Genomic DNA, 20,494 nt, shown 5'->3' on the forward strand with positions numbered 1-20,494 from the left:
TACACTGGGTGGCTGATAACCAGGGGCAACTTAATTGGTCTGATGCTCAACGTTTTAATCTGCAAAATGGAGGTAAGAGCCATTTCACAGTGCTCGTGAGAAATAAAAGCACTGATGCTGATGAAGCATTCTAAAACAAAGCCTGGCATTCAACAGTAACTTTTAAATATTAGTTCTTTGATCCATCGTGATAAGAGCCAGAAGGGTGGGCGCCTGGAGGTGAGGGTGTGGTTTGACTGAAGAGGGAATTTTTCTGTAGTGATAGAAAAGCTCTATATCTTGCTTAGATTTGGGTTCCAAGGGTATATGCATTTGTCAAAACTCATGAAATGCTACACTTGAGATTTGTACATTTCACTGTAGGTAAATTTACCTCAAAAAAAAGAACATTAAAACAGCAGCTATTATTATTAGAGCTGTAGACTCTCATAGAGACCACAGACATATTCTAGGTCCAGTCTCCAGAGTGTGCAGGTGAGGAAAATGAGGCATATAGATTTAAGTAAATGGAGGAGGAAGGAGGCATTACTGACCCTGTCATTTTCTAGTAATAAAAGCCTCTTGAGAATTTATGATTGAAAATAGCAAGCTGCTGTGTGTCATCAGTTTTCAGTCGGGGTCACCTTGTCCACAGAGATTTTGTGGAAGGCCAGTGTTCTCTCCAAGACTGCATATGCCTTGGGGGCTTACAATTTCAGGGTCACTTCTGGCTCTGAGCTCTTGTTTTCTCTAAATAGTTAGACTGCCTCACATCTCACCTCCTGCAACGCTTTTTTCTCCTGCTGACACACAATGTGGAAAGCAGACTCTTTTTGGTTGTTCGTATAGCAGACTCTTCTGAAGGTTTGTAGCAACCAAAGCGTTCTGAATGAAAGATGCAAATAACCTAAAATTATAATTCCCTGCTCTTAAAAGTCCTTCAGTATCCCAGCGGCCTTGGTATCCACCGACCCCCATCCTCTTTTAGTATGAATCGCAGCTTCCCACTCTCCATCATCTCTGTGGTCCCATCCCTCCCGTCCTATTTTCTCTCCTTATATAGTACTTTTACTTATCTCTGTCTCCGAATCTATACTTAGGGTCACCTTCCATTCCTAAACTGTTTATCAAAGTATTTTCCTACACACAAAAAAGTGCCTTGCCAAGAGAAACTGTAATGCCAGCTATTAAAATAATTGTCTTCACCCCAGAATATTTCTGCATATTCTATTTGATTCAGCCCACATTATAGTTACTCAATAAGTAAGCAGCTTACGCACATGATGTGTTTAGGCTACCTACAGAGTGGATTCAATTATGAGAACTATTTAGTATAAGTTAGGAAGCAGTTGATAGTAGCTAGAATCTGATGTCCAAGAGAAAGAAAAGAAACCAAAGCCTTCGTGGTCACAGCTTATATTGTGCAGAAGAAATGACAGCATTCAAACAAGAAAATCCAGAACAAAACCTAAGTATTAAGCAATCACAGAAGCAACACCCGGACCTGTCACCTCTAGCAATTTGGTCACAACTGTGCATATATTTTAAGGCTATAAATAGACTTTCCTTTATTCCTGGGGAAGATGATACTGATCGGCTCCCAGCTGAACACATGTTTAGTCAGGGTGACAGGTTCACCTGATCCATCGATCCTTCACCTGGTTTCCTGTGTTCACAGTCACTTGCACTTGCAAAGCAGCTGGCTGGGGTCGCAGTGCAGCCTACAACCATGAAGAGGTCTCCAAACGCAAGGTCCCAACGCATAACCCTCCTTGTTTTCTGAAGTTGGGATCCCAGAGCCTCCATGCAGCAGGACAAGCCCCTTGAGGAGAGTGGATGACAGCAGCGAAAGGAAACAGCTGCTTTGCAGGAAGCTGAAGGAGGGCAGTCATGCACAGGAAGACCACGAGCCACTGAAGCACAGCCTTAAAAAACAGCGTGGCTCTGGATGGCTGGGAAACTACGGGGACTGCCTGTAAACTTTAGGTGGGTGTTTTCACTGGATACTTTCTACCAGTTGAAGTGATAGTTAAACACACTGTGCAAATTCAAAAGATGGGGCTGAAAGTAATAACAGATTAATCTCCCGAGATAGACAATATGGTGAAGAGCCACCGCCCTCATTAAAGAGACTTTGCGGGAATTCCCTGGTGGTCCAGTGGTGAGGACTCATCGCTTTCACTGCTGTGGCCCGGGTTCTATCCCTGGTCAGGGAACTAAGATCCCACAAGCCACAAGACAGCCAAAAAAAAAAAAAAAAAAAGAGAGAGAGACTCGGCGCTTCTGGTTCAAAGCCAGAAGTTTTCCCTCAGTCCTCAGTCCCCTGGCCTTGGTAGCCTTTGACTTTACTGACCTCCCTCCTTTGTGCCCCGTGACCTTGGTTCTCTTCAAAGCATCGTCACTGCGTTCTTCACCAGCTCTCCTACCTGCTCCTTAAACGTGGGAATGGTTCCCAGCGTTCAGTCCATAGAGCCTGTCCATGTACAAGGCTTCGTCTTGGCCCCGGGCAACACTCAGATTTCCCTCACTGGTTTTGGCCCCCAGGTCCCAGCGCTGCAGCAAGCATGCAGGGGCTTGTTCTACTGTTCTACTGTCCTCTTCACCTGGAATGCTCCCCCCTCCACTAAATTCTACCTGTTCTATCAAAACTAACTCAGGCCTTTACATGGAACCTTTCCAGATCGTTCCTGCTCACAATCCTACTCTCCTGCCCTGTACTCACAGTATTTCCCACCTGTGTCACCCTCGGACAACTAACCACACTGCCTCGTGACAGATCACGTACTGATTACTCGTTGGCTTTTGTCTTTTCTCCTCACTAGCTTTCAAGCTCCTCTGATGTGCATTTCCGGGTATTCCCCAAAACATCTTTATAATACCTTTTCTGTAAAAAGGACACAAATATTTTTGATTGGTGGCTCCTTAGCTTTTCTCCTTAGGGCAACCTCCTCTCTGGTGGTCCTCCCCCTTCTAGTACATACAGGACACTTGCAGCTTCTTAATACATCCTGAACTGGTGGACCCTGACCAATATGGATCGTGAAGTAAAATATATTTCCTCCTGTGAATGTCGGTGGAAAAGAGCCAAGAACACTACCTTAGAGGAGTCGGGGTTCTTAAATAAACAAGCAGGTGTCCTGCATGTCGAGGGACCAGTCCTGCCAGGTAGAGGTGCTGTGCATTTCAGGTCTGCGAAAAGCGAAGACCCAGCTCCTCCACAGAAGCTGTCTCTGTTGGACCCCAGGCCTACTCTGGCCCCTGAGCCTCACTGCCAATGAGCCTGCAGTGTTCTCCCAGAGCTTGGCCTGAACCCCAAGCTTCGTCTGGAATCTGACCTCTCTCAGAATGTGGACACTCAGCTTTTTCACTTGCTACCCTTGTATTCCTCATTGGCAAGTGGGAGCAAATAGCTAATGATGCAGAAAGCCAGGAAGTGGTACCAGGGGCCTCATAACGTGAATGCAAGGGGAGGATTAAAAAGATTTTCAGGGCAGCAATTTTGTCTCTCTGATGCTGTCTTTTCTTAAAGGTAATGGAGGAGATAATAAGAGAAGGAAATGAAGAAACTGGTACCTGTGTTTCTGTCTTATCCAGCCAAAATGAGGCTTTGCTCTGTTTTATTCACGAACTGTACTTCTGCTTCAGTGCTTCCGTTAGAAGTGAGACTTTCTTTAAAGACCAGCGTCACTTAATCACATATTCCTAATGAAAAGAACTGCTCCCCATTTTAGGGATTCAGAATATTTCCTATGTGTGCCAAAATAAACAGAAAACCTCTTGGCAGTAGCCTGTGGGGATTCTCCTTGCTTGTGATTCTGTATTTCTTTATGCTGATTTACAAATATGAACAGAAAACTCAGGATTCAAGGTTGTTAAGTGGATTTGTAGCACTCTGGAGTGTTGTGGGTACATAACTCAATGAATGAACCCATACTCCCCTGTGACAGCTGGAGTCACGGGATTTCTTTGAGCACTGCAGTAAGTCATCGTGAATACTCAGCAAGGTGCTAACACATTCGCAGTGCTTCTTTCCCCTAACTATTGTAGGACCTTATATTTAGTAGAAGGACACATAACCAAATGTGCATTACTCGAAAATGTTGGCAAGAGTTACTTCGTTTGTGACAAGCAGAATATCTTCTAGCGAATTGAAAAGCACGTCACCTTCTGATTCAGCCACTGAAGCATGTTACGATGTAGGTGGCGTGTCGCAGAGGAAAAGCAGCTTGTGATCAGGTTTTCTATTCTTAGAAGGCAGTCTTGTGGCAAGCAACCCCAGCCATGAAACATTGCAGGTCTGAATGAAAAACGGAACAGTTCAGCTGGGATCCCCTTCCTCCTTCCCATTGCAAGAAAATACAAGCCACTCTAGAGGGACCCTCCCATTCCTGGAATACCTTTTTCCCCCCTGGTTTCCTGTGTCCTGTTCTACTGTGACTATAGAACGGAGAAGGATGGAGTTGGGAGGCGCAATTCCATCTCCTTTTCTGGCTCTTGCTTTTCTGCTACATTTTAGGTCTTCTTTGTGATTTATGTGCATAAATGCTACAACGTCATAAATACTGGCTGCATGAATCATTCCTAAATGGTTAACTACTCAAGCAAACCGTTCATCATCCCATCTCTCCTTGGTATTCTCTGCTTGTATTCACCAGGCTGCCGCCTTCCTTTCTCAAATCTCACCTCAAATTTCATGTTTCCAGAAAACCCTCACTAAGAGCTGTGATAAAGAATTCTAACAGCCCTTACTCAACCTCATCTCTGTCCCTTTTCCCCCCAACTTACCTGTTCCCGCTCTCTGAAAGTGAAGTTACAATGACGTGAAGTAGGACAGCAATTACACAAGTTTTGTAAAGTGTCTTCTTGATCTGTGCCAGGATTTACAGCCTCATGGCCAATAAGCATTTCAGTATTGTTTTGTTTTGTTTAACATGTAAAACATACATGAAAAGCATAGAGTTGCATAACAACAACACCTGGTACCCACCACATCCTGATTTGCATTTTGATTATTTTTCAGATGCATGTTTTTTACTATTACTCTATGTTGTAAGCATTCTATAATATTGTTTTATGGGTTTTCAAGCTTTATATAAATGTTATACTATGCTTTCTTGAGATTGCCTTTTCCTGTTCAAAGTTGTGTTTCTGAGGTTGATCCATGTTTATAAACATAAAGTTAGTTCATTCATTTTATTTATTTGTGTATTATTTCTGGCTGCGTTGGGTCTTTGCTGCTGCGCGCGGGCTTTCTCTAGTTGCGGCGAGTGGGGGCTACTCTTCGTTGTGGTGCGCATGTTTCTCATTGCGGTGGCTTCTCTTGTTGCGGAGCACGGGCTCTAGGCGCACGGACTTCAGTGGTTGTGGCTCGTGGGCTCTAGAGCGCAGGCTCAGTAGTTGTGGCACACGGGCTTAGCTGCTCTGCGGTATGTGGGATCTTCCCGGACCAGGGCTGGAACCCATGTCCCCTGCACTGGCAGGCGTATTCTTAACCACTGCGCCACCAGGGAAGCCCATTTCATTCATTCTAATTGCTGTAACAATATAATACAGTTCGTCCATTTTCTATTGATGGATATTTAGGTCGTTTTCAACCCTGATGTCTTCAGGCATTCAGGCTGCTATAACAAAAAACCACAGACTGGACGGCATATAAACAACAGAAATTTATTTTTCACAGTTCTGGAAGCTAGGAACCAGCAGATTCGGTGTGAGATTTCTAGTCATGGACGGCTGTCTTCTTGCTGTGTCCTCCCATGGCAGATGGGGAGAGGGAGCCCTCTGGAGTCTCTTTTAAAAGGGCAGTAATCCCTGGGCTTATGAACTGGGGAGATGGGACAGAAACATTCAGTCTATAGCAGTCCACCCTTGGCCATCCAAAATTTATGTTGTACTCACATGTCAACTCAGAAGTGTAAAGTCCAAGATCTCCTCCAAATACCATCTAAATCAGATATGGTGAGACTCAAGGTAAGATTTATCCTGAGGCAAATTCCCCAGCTGTGAGCCTGCGCTTCCAAAATACAAAGTGGTAGGATGGTCACAGGACAGGTGTTCCCAGTCCAAAGCGGAGAAATGGGAAAGAAGAAAGCAGAGACAGGCCCCACCCCCGTGGCTCCATGCCTCGTTGGTCCCCTCCTGTGAAGCCTAGCTGGAGGCAGCCATGCCCCCGGGGCTCCTACACTCTCTGGGCAGTATGGATGCTGCCACAGTTTGCTGCCCGAGCCGCACCTGGGGCAGCCGAGGAGCATCCTGCCTGAGTGCAGGTTGCGGACATGTGAGGCAAAGCCGTGCTGCCGGCTATCCCTGAGCTCCTGAGAGCGCCAGCGGCCCCTCCTGCTCTCTCCCGCCCTGAACACAGGCCTGTGATGCAAGTGGCAGCCCTGACAATCTCTGCATCACCTTGGGGGGGAGGGTTATTCTTCCGTTGTCTTGGAGAAGACCTCCTGGCTTCTGTGGAGGTGGCGGATCCCCACCCACCTCCTTATCGAATGCTCGCTTGGCCACATCCTTCGTGTTCTCTCCCAAAGAGCCCTTCTCATTCTTGTCAATATGGACACTGAGAATTTTACAAATCTTTAAGTTCTGTTTCCTTTTGTTAGTAACAATTTCATCTTTAAGTCATTTCTCTCTTTTCACATTTTACCCTAAATAGTCAGGAAGAATCAGGCTACTTCTGCAACTCTTTGCTTAGAAACTGCTTCAGCTAAATATCCAACTTCATTGCTTGCAAGTTCTAACTTCCACAAAACATTAGAACATGAACACAATTCAGTTCTTTGCCACTTTATAAAAAGTACGGCCTTTCCTCTATTGTGCAATAAAATGTTCCTCATTTCCAGCTAAGCCTTCATCAGAATGGCTTTTTCCATCTCTATTTCTACAACATTCTGTTCAGGATTACTTAAAAGGATTGAGGCTTTCTCTATGGCTCTCGTCAGAATCGCCCCTAATGGTCTGTTCATGGCAATGTTGGCTTTTTCTAGCAGGCACCTCAAAACTCTTCAAGCCTCTACCCATCACCCAGTTCCAAAGCCACTTCCACATTTTTGAGTGTTTATTACTGCAGCACCCCACTCCTGGGACTTCACTGATACTAAAGATTGTACAGTGAATATTCTTGGATCTTACCTTGTGCATATGTATAAAAGTCTTTTAGGGCTTATGTCAAGAAGTAGAATAATGGATGGTAAAGCATGTTCATCTTCAATTTTCTGAGATTTTGCCCATTATTTCCTAAAGTGGTTATTCCATTTACAGTCACAGTGCAAAAGAATTCCTGCTTCACCATATCTTGGAATTATCCAGCATTTTTATTTTGCTGGTCTAATGAGGATGGAAGTATGAAGGTGTATTTGGGTTTGAAATGGGTATCTCTGTATGAGTGTTGCTGGTCAGGAATATGAGGCTGAAACCAAGGAGGCAGAGGAAGTCAAATATAAATTAGACAGTGTATTATCTATTGCTGCATAATGAATTACCGCAATCTTATGGGCTCAGGATAGCACACAGTTATTATCGCAATTTCTGTGGGTCAGAAGTCCAGGGACAATCTAGCTGGGTTCTCAGCTTCAGGGTGTCTCCCAAGACTATAATCGAGGTGTTGGCCAGAGCTCAGGTCTCATCTGAAAGCTTAACTGGGGAAGGACCCAGCTGCAAGCTCACCTAGCTGTTGGCAGGATTCAGCTCTTTGCAGGCAGCTGGACTGGGGGCCTTAGTTACTTGCTGGCTGTTGGCCAGAAGCTGCCTTCAGTTCTCTGCCCTCTGAGCCTCTTCACAGGGCAACTCATAACATGCCAACCTGCTTCATCAAAGCCAGCAAAAGTAAGACTTGCTAACAAAATGGAAGTCAGTATCTTAAGTGATCTATTCGTGGAAATATCATTCTTGGCATATTCTATTGGTTAGAGGCAAATCACAGATCCCACCCATACTGCAGGGGAGGGGATTACCCAGAAATGTGATACCAAGAGGTGGGGATCATTACAGGTCATCTTAGGCTCCATCTGCCACAGGCGGGTATAATGGTTAAGGATATTGGTTAGCCTACCATTACAGACCCAAACAACAGTGAGCTAAACAAGACTAGAGCTTTATTTCTCTCAAATTTAGAAGTCTGGATAGGCAGTACAGGGCTGGTATGGCAGCTCCATAATCATCAGGGAACCATGCTCCTTCTGTGTCATTGATCTGCCATTCACAACATGTGGCTCCTACCTCATTATACAAGAGAGCTGCTCCAGCACTTGCCATTGTGCTGCATTCCAACCACTCAAATCCGCTCTACGTACTGTAGCCAGAATAACTGTAGCACAGTTGTGCTAAAATGCAAACCTGATCATGCTGCTCCTCTGGGTAAAAACCTTTCAGCGGCACTCCCAGCCTACAACAGAGCATCTCAAACATTTTTACCTGTACTCAGTACAGGCATACATTTTTATGTACACACACACACACCCCTGTAACTGAAACATAAGTTTCATGCAACAAAACTCACCCTTGCTACGTATCATAGTCTCTGATAGTCCCTGTTCTATTTCATTTATATTTAATTCATAAACTACTAAGGAATGTGGGAAAACACTGGGTACACGGTGACCCGGCTGTGCTTGCTTTTGCTTGCTCTCTGCACTCCAGCCTCCTCCCCTGACCTCTGTGCCTATGTAACTCCTATAAATGTGCCTATAGTCACCTGTCGTCCCAACTGTCCATCTCACCTCCCAGCCCCTCTTGCTCTTCCAGAACCGGCTTAGGCATTCCCTCTGGAACCCATTTCCTGGCCCCCAGTCCCCTTCCGTGTGCCTCCCACCATCACACACTTATGCTGATTCTAGTCATCTGTTCACGCTCTGCTTCCCCACGAAACAATCAGTTCCTTAAAAATGGGAACCATGTCTTTCTGGCTGTTTACCCCCCGCTCCTGTATAGTGCCTGACATCAAGTCAAAACTTAAGAAATGTTTCTTACACGAATAAATAAATGAATGAATGTCACAGAGAAAAAAGTTCCTGCCAACATTTATTGAAAATCTATTGAATGTAGAGTACTGTGCTGAAGAGAATTATGGAAAAAAATCGTGGAAGTTGACAGTGATAAAGTTTTTTAAACAGGTATAAAATGACCTGTGTTTATAAATAGGAAGTGTCTTTATATACAACGAAGTACCGTCAGATTTCTCACTGACAGCGCATTGAATGATCAAAGGGGGATTGAAGGAACGCATTCTTTTATCCCTTCTCCTAACTGATTCCCTATTTTTATCTCTTATGAGACAAACCGCAGACATTCCTCAGACATCTCTCTCCTAACCCAGGTCTACTCTCCAGCAGCAAAGCCCAGTGTTGAGGCAAGAACAGAGCTGTTCAAGTGATATTGATCAAGTACCCACATGACTAATTCAGGGCCCTCCATATAGGCCCAGGAATCACAGTGAGATATCACCTCACACCTGTCACAATGGCTATCATCTAAACATGCTGGCGAGGATGCTGAGAAAAGGGAGCCCTCGTGCACTGCTAGTGGGGATGTAAAGTGGTAAAGCCACTATGGAGAACAGTACGGACGTTCCTCAAAAAATTAAGAACGGAACCATCATATGATCCAGCTATTCCACTTCTGGGTATTTATCCAAAGAATATGAAGACACTGATTAGATAAGATATATGCACCCCCATGTTCATCGCAGCATTATTCACAATAGCCAAGATACGGAAACAACCTAAGTGTCCATCAATGGATGAATGGATAAAGAAGATGTGATATATATGTACACACACATGATGGAATATATGTATATGATGGAATGTTACTCAGCCATAAATAGAAATGAGATCTTGCCATTCACAGGACAGCATGGATGAACCTCTAGGATATTGTGCTAAGTGAGATAAGTCAGACAGAGAAATTCAGCTACCATGTGATTGCACTCATATGCAGAATCTAAAAAACAGAACAAAACAGGCCCAGGGAGCCCCAGTGAAGTAAGGTGACACGTTACAGATCTTAACTTGGTTAAGGACACATACAGCAGCTGCTTCAGATGCCATCGTGAGCCAGAAAATTCAGAAACGCAGCAGGAAGGGAAGTGTGACTCCAATGTGGATTCAGTGTCTCACTCAGATGTTCCTTTGACCCTGGGAAGCCCAGTCTGCTCTGATCAATTCTGCAATCCCGGCCGGTAAATCAGTGAACAAAGCAGACCAAAAACATACGCAGACTATATTGGAAAGAATGAAGTACTGCCAGGTAACAACTTCTAATTTGCTAGTTAATTTTAAGTCCCAAGTGCAGGAAAACAGCATTATAAATAACCTGACCTCTCTCAAACCACTGCTCCTTCCCTGTAGGTAATAATAACAGCAGCAGTTTACATTTGTACTGACTTTTACAGTCTACGAGAAGCTTTATCCCGTTCCATCCCAGAGCGGCCCTGTGAGGCAGGTCCACGTAGTATCCCCATTTTATAGAATAATAAAAAGAGAGGTCACACAACCACACACAGTCACACAGTGAGTGAATAACTAGAACTATATGGGATTCTAAGTCATAATACGACCACTTGTTACAAGGGAATAGCAATCAGAAACCTGGATTCTAACCCCAGCGCCGCTAGCTACTTAGCTGTGTGATCCTGGACATGTCTTTCAGCCTTTCTGAACTTAATTTCCTCACCTGTAAAAAATGTACATATGGGCTTCCCTGGTGGCACAGTGGTTGAGAGTCCGCCTGCCGATGCAGGGGACACGGGTTCGTGCCCCGGTCCGGGAAGATCCCACATGCCGCGGAGCAGCTGGGCCCGTGAGCTATGGCCGCTGAGCCTGCGCGTCCAGAGCCTGTGCTCCACAACGGGAGAGGCCACAGCAGTGAGAGGCCCGCGTACCGCAAAAAAAAAAAAAAAAAAAGTACATAATAATACCTTCCTTGGCTGCCTCACAGGGTCCTTCTGAGGACAAAGCTGGTGGTATGTTGAACGTGCTTTATAACTGGGAGGGTGTTCCACAGATGTCCGGTCTCAGCAATCTTTTCTACCAAAATAAGGAGAGTAATAGTTGTTATCTTTTTACTTTGACAGGGCCTTTCATTGCAGCCTTTTGATAATTTTGCGGCATATTATTACCAATAAAACACCCCTGTTGCTACCATCTCTACAGGTATGCCAGCAACTGGCCAATGAGGGAGGAGGAAGTTTCTTTCTTCTAGAATGAATTTAGAGCAGTGTCTGGTGGAGAAATTTAAATATACAGGCGTCTAGGCCTCACACTGCGGCCAATTAAATTTTAATCTGGGGGTGGGCAGGAACCGGGCATCAGGAGTTTTTAAAGTTCCTCAAGAGGACTGACATGTGCACACCGCTATATTTAACATGGATTACCAACAAGGACCTACTGTAGAGCACAGGGAACTCTGCTCAATATTATGCAACAACCTAAATGGGAAAAGAATTGAAAAAAGAATAGATACACGTATACCTATAACTGAATCACTTTGCTGTACACCTGGAACTATCACAATATTGTTAATCAACTGTACTCCAATATAAAATAAAAAGTTTAAAAAAATAAATAAATAAATAGAGTTCCCCAAGAGATTCTAATTTGCTGCTGAGCTTGGGACCCACCGCTGTAGAGACTACAAGTCTGTCTACTTGTTCCAGAGACAGAAGCACGTAACCTGAGGATGTCTCAGGTCACTTGGGAAAGCGGTCCAGAAGTTGGACCTCGGACCTCAAAGAGCCTACAGTCCCACCATCACATATGCAGCAGACCTCCTTTCTGGACTGGCACCTCTGGAGGAAAGCATGGGCAATGTGTGTGGTGGGAAAGATGCTAAACACACGGGAGAAGCCTGAACAGTGCAGAGGACCCTTTTCCTCATCACTGTTCCTCTATCAAAGGTCTGCTTCTCAGTAACTTACTGCTTCCACAGTAACTCCCCTACATCATAAGGACTGGAAAAGTGAATACATTTATTTTAAAAAAGAAATCTCAGAAAATAAGCAAATATTCTACAAGTGGCCAATCCTATAATTTTTCCCACCGATAATAAGGAAATACTCATGTGTTATTTAATGTTAACTTCTTCCACTCAATTCCAACGCACTTGCAAATTAACATGTTCTGCATGTTTCACTTTAGAGTTAAGCAAATAAGCATAAAATTACAAGTGTCATTTATTTCATATCTATTTTAAGTATTTAGTTTCTAGTAAAAACACAGGTTTAGCTGTTTGGTTGAAATTTCTTAAAGAAATTTCCATTATTGGAAGAAAATATCCAGCAAAAAGCCAGGGTATTACTATAATTAGAACTTTGCCTTTGTGTCTTCATAGGAGACGAAGTAACACTTCCTCAACTACTCACTTCTGAATTCCCTTCTCATACCAGAAATGGAGAAACAAAGTAAATAAAATGATTTGATTTTTCAGGATCCCCCTTTAGATGTGGACACCAGATTTTTATACTCTTACGGGTGGGGGGGGACATCCCTACCCTTAAACTGGTCCCATTAGAAACTATCTCAGGCTGAGTTACATTGTCTCGTTTGATCACTTCTCTTACAAGACTTGAAACAATTTGGTTGGAGTAAACTCCTCTTACAAATCCTGGAGATTTAAATACTGAAGAGATTTACCTCTCATCTGAGAAGAGTTTACGGTCCAGAGCAATGGCCTGGAGACAAATACTCCGGCCTCTGTGACCCCACAAAAGCAGTAATTAGGCAGCACCTCATCGTGATGCAGTGAGGGTGCAGAAGATGGAGCAGGGCTACGCTCTGGGGTTTAGGAATGAAACTGGCTTCCTGGAGAGTCAACAGAAGAAATCAGGCAACCTAAAAATATTTAAAGAGCCAGGACGCCCAGGGGAGAATTTCCAACTATTTAAGTGGAAAAGATTAGCATTTGCTAAGTCCGAAAAGGAGATTTTTAATGAAAAACTCAGCAAAGTGCAGACTTGTATGACATCTTTAAAAATAATAATAATAATTAAGATCATACCTATCATACACAGAGTAATCAGAGACTTTATATTTTCTCTACAATGACCTAAGGAAAAGAATCTAAAAACAGACTCTACAGATAACGAGCTGTTCTTTGTCCAGAGTTCGTTAGAATCCAACACCTCTGTCATACAGGCGGTACGTTCCATCTCACCATCTCTCAGGCATAAATCGTGACATGGTCACGATCTCTTCCTCTGGCCTCTAATTACAATTCTGCTCCTTATTCCTTAACATTGTCTACATTTCATATGCTCCTCATATGAATGAGATGCATTGTGTGTTGTGGTTAAACTCTTGGGCACCAGGCCCAGCTGCTTGGCCCAAACTCTCTGGCCTTGGCAATGACTTCCCCACTTTGTGCTTTGGTTTCCTTGGCTGTAAAATGGGAATAACAGCCTCAGTGGGTTGTCAGGAGAATTAAAGCAGTTACGGGAAAAACGCTTGGGAAAGTGTCCGACACACAGTCAGAACTCAATAAATATTCACTATTGTTATCACCACACTTTGCATTTCCTTAGTGCTTACAAAAAATATTTAAGATATACACGTATATTTTAAAAGATGCATGGTCTAACAAAGGACTGTTTTCAGATTCTTGGATTTGCTTGCATTGAAAGTCTCCACACACCATTGAATTACACATTTAGAGGATTTTTTTTTTTTTACATATAATCCTAAAGCCCAGGAAGTATTCTATAATGTGATCCCTGATCTCAGCCTGTTTACACTGGTTATTTAAGAAAGAGAATATAGGCTCATGAAACGCTCATTAAAAATCAAAAGCAGCTCGTGATTCTGTATAAAGTGAGTAGTTCAGGCCATAACAGCTACAAAAATATGGAAGAGCAAGAATTCGGAGGGTACAAAGTCTTCACTGTGTACATAAAGTTGACAGAGAATAGCACGTGGAGCACGAAACACAGGTAAGGAAGATGAAGGGATGTTCCCACAGGAGGGATGCCATGAAGATGTGGGCAAGTGAATGGAACCACCCACCTGAAACAGATGGCCTGTGTTTAGAATTAGGTGAGATGGGTTGACAAAGCCACTCCAGGTACAGGCTGCATGGCTGAGGGCTTCAAATGCCAGACTGAAGCGTCTGATTTCGCCCCAAGAGTTCCTGAAATTGTGTTAGTTGGGAAGTGGCCTAAACACAGTTACATGCAAGACAGGTTAATGTGGGGAGAGACCAGAAGCAAGGGGAAACATTGGATGGCTTTTAATAATAATTTAAACATGAGGCGATGAGGTCCTGGACCAAGGTGGGGACCTTGGGAACAGAAAGGGACAGTCATGAAAGGCATGACTGTCCCCCTCACTTCATTCTCGCAGCCAAAGTGTTCCCTAGACTGTGTTACCGGAGCACACCAGGTGCCCCCAGGAAACAATTCTCGCGTCCTGGTGGACCCTCTCGTCCTGATTCTCACCTGCTTCCTCTTGCCCTTCTGTCGTACGTGTGTGTCACATAGATTCCAGACAGTAAGATAAAGTCATATTCGTCTTGCTCCCTCTGAAGGTCATATAGTATTTCCCAATTGTGTAGGGTTTTAAAATTATTTTTTATTTGAATTGGTGAATAATTTTTAATTAACAAGTCATTAGTAAGTTAGTAGTTTAAAAGGTTAGAAGAGTATGTACTTTAAATGGATGTAGTTTATTGTACCTAAATTGTTCCTCAATAAAGTTGATAAGGGGCTTCCCTGGTGACGCAGTGGTTAAGAATCCACCCGCCAATGCAGGGGACACGGGTTCGAGCCCTGGTCCGGGAGGATCCCATGCTCGGCCACCACTACCTACGAGTGCGCCTCGTCTTCACGAGGAGAACAAGACTCTTAGCGTATTCTTTGCATCTCCCACAGCTCTTAACACACAACCTCATACAGAGACACTTAGTAAACATTCATTGAGAGAATTAACGTTTCCTATACTCGCTATTTTCCTTTTATGTATAAAAAAGGAAAATAGTGCAATGCTCATAGTGTCTCTTTTTCAGAGAGACTCTGAGTTTTTCTTAGATTCTCAGCCTGTTTTTCAAGCACAAAGGGATTCACGACTGCGTCAATCATATTCTCCAACTTGTGCACGCACCAAACACGCCCCACCTGTCACTGCACAAACAGAAATCTCCTCTAGGATTGCGTCTGCTGGGGGGCAACAGGCAAGTGGTTGGCGCTTTTCACTTTTTCTGGAGGGAGGGCTAGCTCTGATAGTTTCAGTTCTCTGAAAAATGAATCCAAAACAATAAAACAGGCTGAATGTTTTCCTCCAGTAGAAGAAAGGAAAGCAAACCCTACTACAGGTAAATGGAAATCTTCAAATAGACCCATGACGCATCACTGAGACATTCTTGAGATAATGGCTTTAGTTAGACGGGGGCCACAAATCTTTACATTTCTTCATTCGCCTGGCAGGACTAATGAGATTTTATGGCGGGCAAAACTGTTTATCCCTTGGGTGACATTGGCAAGAACAACTATATCTTTATCAACCAAGAGTGTCCTGCACTACAGCTTCCTTCCTCACAAAAGACTGCCCCAGACGAGATCACAATGTTTACTGCACCTAAGAACCTGATTTCTTCGCGTTAACGCTCCACCCGTCCCCTTGGGTCGGCTGGATCTACTCATTCCTTCCTACGGTCACATTATTCCATAAAAGAGGCTGGCAGAAGACATGGAAAAAAGCAAAGAGAAGAAAAGAAAGTTTCCTAAGCGACCTGGGAAGAGATGCAGGGCTGACGGCTGTGCATCTGGAATATGATATGCGCCCCATGGGCCATTAGGAAGAGAGCTGCCTGCGGTACCGTCACGCTAAACAGGCAGGGCCGGCTCTGCTCCCGTCAGCCGTGTGTGGGAATAAGAGGAGGGTGGCTGCTCCTCCAGCCTGGGACAAGGATTGGGCCGCTCTTTAGAGGCTCCATGTTGCCCACGAGAGGCTGCAATGTCTTTTCTCAGCACTTCAGTAGCACAAACTCACGTATTTGACAACTGCCCTCATACACTCCTATGATGACATGTCCATTCTCCCTTTGGAAAGAGTCCCCAGTTCTCACACCAAAGAGATCTGGAGAAATGGCTCAGCAAAAGTCAGTGAACAGCTTCTAGATCTGGGTAAGATGGAGTAAGCTCTCTCTCTCTACCCTGGCTCACCCACTGAATTCCAGGACAGAATGCAGGGGCAGCTATCTGAGGACCAAGCAGGTTGATGGGGAGAGAAAACATGAATTCCTAGTACCATCAGCTTGTCTGCGGATCCACCATTTTCCCCCTGGAATTCCCTGGAAGGGACGCAAGGCAGCCTGAAGCCCAGAAGTGGGACCGAGAACACTCCAGCAGAAATCTTCTAGTTCAGCCTCCAGGTGTGAGAAAGGAGTCTTCTGGCTGTGTAGACAGCAGTGTAAGTTCACAGCCTCGGGAGCTTCCTGCGTGAAATCTGAAACCGGCCCCTATACAGAGAGGGCAGGGAGAGACAGAGGAAAAAAGATGACTCCTCCAGATCGGTAGGTGGCAGGTTTAATAAGCAAGGGGACTTACATAAGATGCTCACCTTGAGCGGCCGCAAGACAAACGCATCACTGTACCCGCCCGCCAGACTCTTAAAAGATTATCAGAAGCCCTACCGGGGTCCAGTCATGTATACTGTCCAGATGGTCTCAACAACACCTGACTCCCAAGGCTGTGTCCTTGGAACAGCTCCCACTGCAGGAATGGTGGGAAGAATGTACATTCAGGGGAGGGGAGGGGGTTAGGAGCCTCTGCCTGCCCCGGTCCAGCTCATGGGTCAACTGGAGGTCACATCCTCTCCATCACCTCCTCTAATAAACATGAAAGGCACGCAGCATGGAGAATGCTGGGGAAGGGGACACTTCCTCTCCAATTAAAGGAGGGGTGGTCCCAAGAGTATGGTTTTCCCTCTCTCAGTGCCCCCACCATTTGGCCCTGGACACGGGCAGAGTCACAAGAATGGCACAGGAGAACAGGGAAAATAAAAGCCCAGCTTTCTGGATGGACAACCAAAAAGGGAAACCCCAGGAAACTGGAAAATACCAGGGAGATTATAGAGAGAAAGGAGTTTGGGAAAACAAACCATAACATTATATGCTAAATTCTGGGCTCACCGCCACGCCACGCGTGCTTGGATTTGATCACAAACAGCGTAACAAAGACCCAGAACTGAATTAACAGATACCTCACCATCTAGGTCCCAGCCTGACCATGAGATGGTGGGCATTCAGGAGAAATGTGAAGAGCACTGCAAAGACTTTGAAAGTGGAACTGACATTCAAACCACAACGCACAGAAATCTGGTCAGAACTTGCAGACTGAGCCCAACTGTGTCGATTGTCTGCTTAAAAAAACAACAACAACAACATTCTCTACCCGATTTAAACAAGACCCAGTATCTCATAATACTCAAAATGTCTGTGATATGATCCAAAAATATTTGGCATATGAACCAGGAAAATCTCAACTCACATGGGAAACCGCAACCAATGGATATCAGTGCCAAGATGACACAGATGCGAAAGTTATCTGACAAAGACGTTAAAGCGACAATTACAAAAATGCTCCGAGAAGTAAAAACAAATACTCTAGAAAGCCTCAGCAAAAAAAAAAAAAAAAATACGAGATGACCCAAATAGATATTTTAGAACTGAAAATACATTAACAAAAATGTAAACTTCACTGAATGGGTTAAAAAACAGAATGGAGATAACAGAGGGAAAAGTTGATCAACTTGAAGATTGAGCAATAGAAATTATCCAGTCTTAACAAGAGAGAATGAATATATATATATATATGTATAACTGAATCAGTTTACTGTACACTTCACCTGAAACTAACATAACACTGTAAATCAACTATATTTCAATAAAAAACATTTTTTAAAGACAGGAAAAAAACTGAAAAGAGAGAGAGCATGAAGATTGAAAACAAAAACGAACAGCGCTTCAGAGTCCTATGGAACAATTCCAAAAAGTCTAATATTTGTGGCATTAGAGTCCCAGAGGATAGGAAAAAGAGTATGATGTAGAAAAACAGATGAAAAATAGACTGAAAACTTCCCAAATTTATCAAAAGGCATAAACCAATAGATTGCAGAATCTCAGCAGACCCCAAACAGGATAAACCCAAGAAATCCATGCCCAGACACATCATGATTAAACTGCTGAAAAAAGCACTCAGAGAAAAACAACATATTATGTTGGAACAACAGTGGAACAGCTGGAATTCTCATCTGAAACAACTAGAGGAGAGAAAGTAGTTGAACAACAGTGTTTATGTGCAGAAAGAAAAAAAAAACTGTCATCCTGGAATCCTATATTCTAAGAAAATATCCTTCAGGAATGAAGGTGAAATGAAAACCTTCTCAGGTGAATGAAAAATAAGAGAATTCATCAGACGCAGACTTGCTCTGGAAGAATTGCTAAAGGGCTAAAGAAAGATCTTCAGACAAAATCACCCTGTGTGAAAGAAGCCAGACTCAAAAGGTTATGCACTATAATGATCTCATGTACATGAGGCTCTCAGAGAGACAAAGCTATGATGATGGAGAACCGATCAGTGGTTGCTAGGAGCCAGGGGTGGGATGAGGGTGTGAGTAAATGGGATAGCAGGAGAGAATTTTGGAAGGACCAGGCTGGCTGTATCCTGACTGTGATGGTGGTACATGCAGTAAAACGCATGGGACTCTGCAGACACATACATACAAAGTCAATACTGCTCCATATTAATTTCTTTTAAAAAGTCAACAGGGCTTCCCTGGTGGCGCAGTGGTTGAGAGTCCACCTACCGATGCAGGGGACACGGGTTCGTGCCGCGGAGCGGCTGGGTCCGTGAGCCGTGGCCGCTGAGCCTGCGCGTCCGGAGCCTGTGCTCCGCATTGGGAGAGGCCACAACAGTGAGAGGCCCGCGTACCGCAAAAACAAACAAACAAAAAAATTGGCATTGTCATCATAGGTGGTCCTTAATAAAATGCAGATTTTAAAATAAATAAAAAATAAAAAGTCAACAAACAGAGATGTTGCTCCCTAAGAACCGCCTGGTCTTTGAATAATACTTGAGGGTTCACCACCTCCCTTGGACGCCCGCTTGCAAGGGCAATCGATAAGGCCATGGCCATGGTCAAGGTCAGGCTGTTTCTGCTGCCCTTGAGTGCAGCCGATAGCTGGATTTACCCTCCCCACCTGCCTGGCTACCAGTTCCAGGGAAGAGTGTATCACATGCTTGAACTGGGCAGTGAATAAGAAGGCAGGAGTCATTCTGACAGCGTTAGAGTTCTACAAAAACTGTAAAGCTGACCTCCCCCCATTCCTGCCCCCAAACAAGAAAAAACCCACTGGACTCATCAGCATCACGGCGTATGGATCTATATGACCCCTCATCGTTGGAGCACAGGCTTCTGGGGCTGCTTCTTAGCAGCTGCACCCACAGAAGTGCAGCAAAACCCCGCGGGTCCCGGAGCCCCTCCCCCACTGCACCACTGCGGTGTGACGGGTAGAGTATTTCTCTTACGACACACGCCCTTTCAGCCAAAGTAATGATCCTCCTTTTGTGTTCGGTGGTTGGTATCACAATTTTTGCCTTTGACAGACCCATCTGAGGAAGAGGAAATCTGCACGTCTGCAGGGGAAGAAGTAAGATGAAAGCAAAGTCTTGAGCACCTTGCGGATACCACATTGTTTAAAAGTTGTCTTAATGTGACTCTCTCCTCCTAAGGCAGGAATGGTGCTTTCCTCGGTCTTGCGTCTCCAGTGATGGACACGGTGACAGACAGAGGCGCTCGCATCAACGTGGGCTGCAAGCTGGTGATGGATACAAACGTGATGGAATAAATGGGCTTGCGTGGCTGATAGAGGACAAGTCCTGCAAACAGGTGCCGAGCTCCCCCGTCCAACCCTGTCTCTTGCCACTGATGGGAGGTGATGGGCAGTGGTGATCCGGTGGCCTAGGAGAGACAAGGGTCTAACAGAGGGGAGGCAGGAGAATCGGACCACAGCAGGTGACTCACCGTCCAGCCCCAGGCACTGGCATGAGCTGCCCCCTCTGGGTCGAGGAGGAAGGAAATAAGCAGCAGAAAACAGCGGATAAGGTGCACTAAGTCAACGTGCAAACCCCACCGTCCTCTAAAGCATGTTCTGTTCCCTGGATGGGCCTTCAAAGTGTGGCCCGTCTTCAAATATGGTTAAGAAACACTCCGTCCTGTGTCTCCTTCTTAAAGATTTATGATACATATTTGCTGGATTAACTCCTCTGAAAAGTCCCACCATAAAGAAGTATGTTGCACTTTTTGAAAGATTTAATTGTGGTATCATTAGCACAGGCGCACACCTTAAGTGTTCAGGTGAATGAGTTTCAAAAGTTGAATGAATCTACCACCACCCAAAACAAGATACAAGACGCTTCCATCACCCCAGGAAGTCTCCTCGTTCCAGTCCATCCCCTCTCCTGGTCCAGCCGTGAACAGTGTCTGACTTCTCATCATTACCATAGTCTGGCTTTGCTACTTCTTAGACT

At 44.6% G+C, this 20,494-nt stretch overlaps 1 long non-coding RNA gene across 1 annotated transcript in view; it reads right to left on the minus strand.

Annotated features, from left to right (window-relative positions):
* Positions 1–5,627: 5,627 nt before the first annotated feature.
* LOC109550247 (uncharacterized) overlaps positions 5,628–20,494 on the minus strand; it is an 85,619-nt gene continuing 70,752 nt past the window's right edge. The window contains exons 7-9 of the long non-coding RNA XR_002176690.3: positions 16,212–16,422; positions 10,895–11,003; positions 5,628–5,803 (exon numbers count right to left, since the gene is read on the minus strand). This is a non-coding gene — a long non-coding RNA (uncharacterized lncRNA). The remainder of the gene's footprint in view (positions 5,804–10,894; positions 11,004–16,211; positions 16,423–20,494) is intronic.

The sequence above is a fragment of the Tursiops truncatus genome, chromosome 18 (genome assembly GCF_011762595.2).
Source record: "Tursiops truncatus isolate mTurTru1 chromosome 18, mTurTru1.mat.Y, whole genome shotgun sequence".
Lineage (NCBI taxonomy): Eukaryota > Metazoa > Chordata > Mammalia > Artiodactyla > Delphinidae > Tursiops > Tursiops truncatus.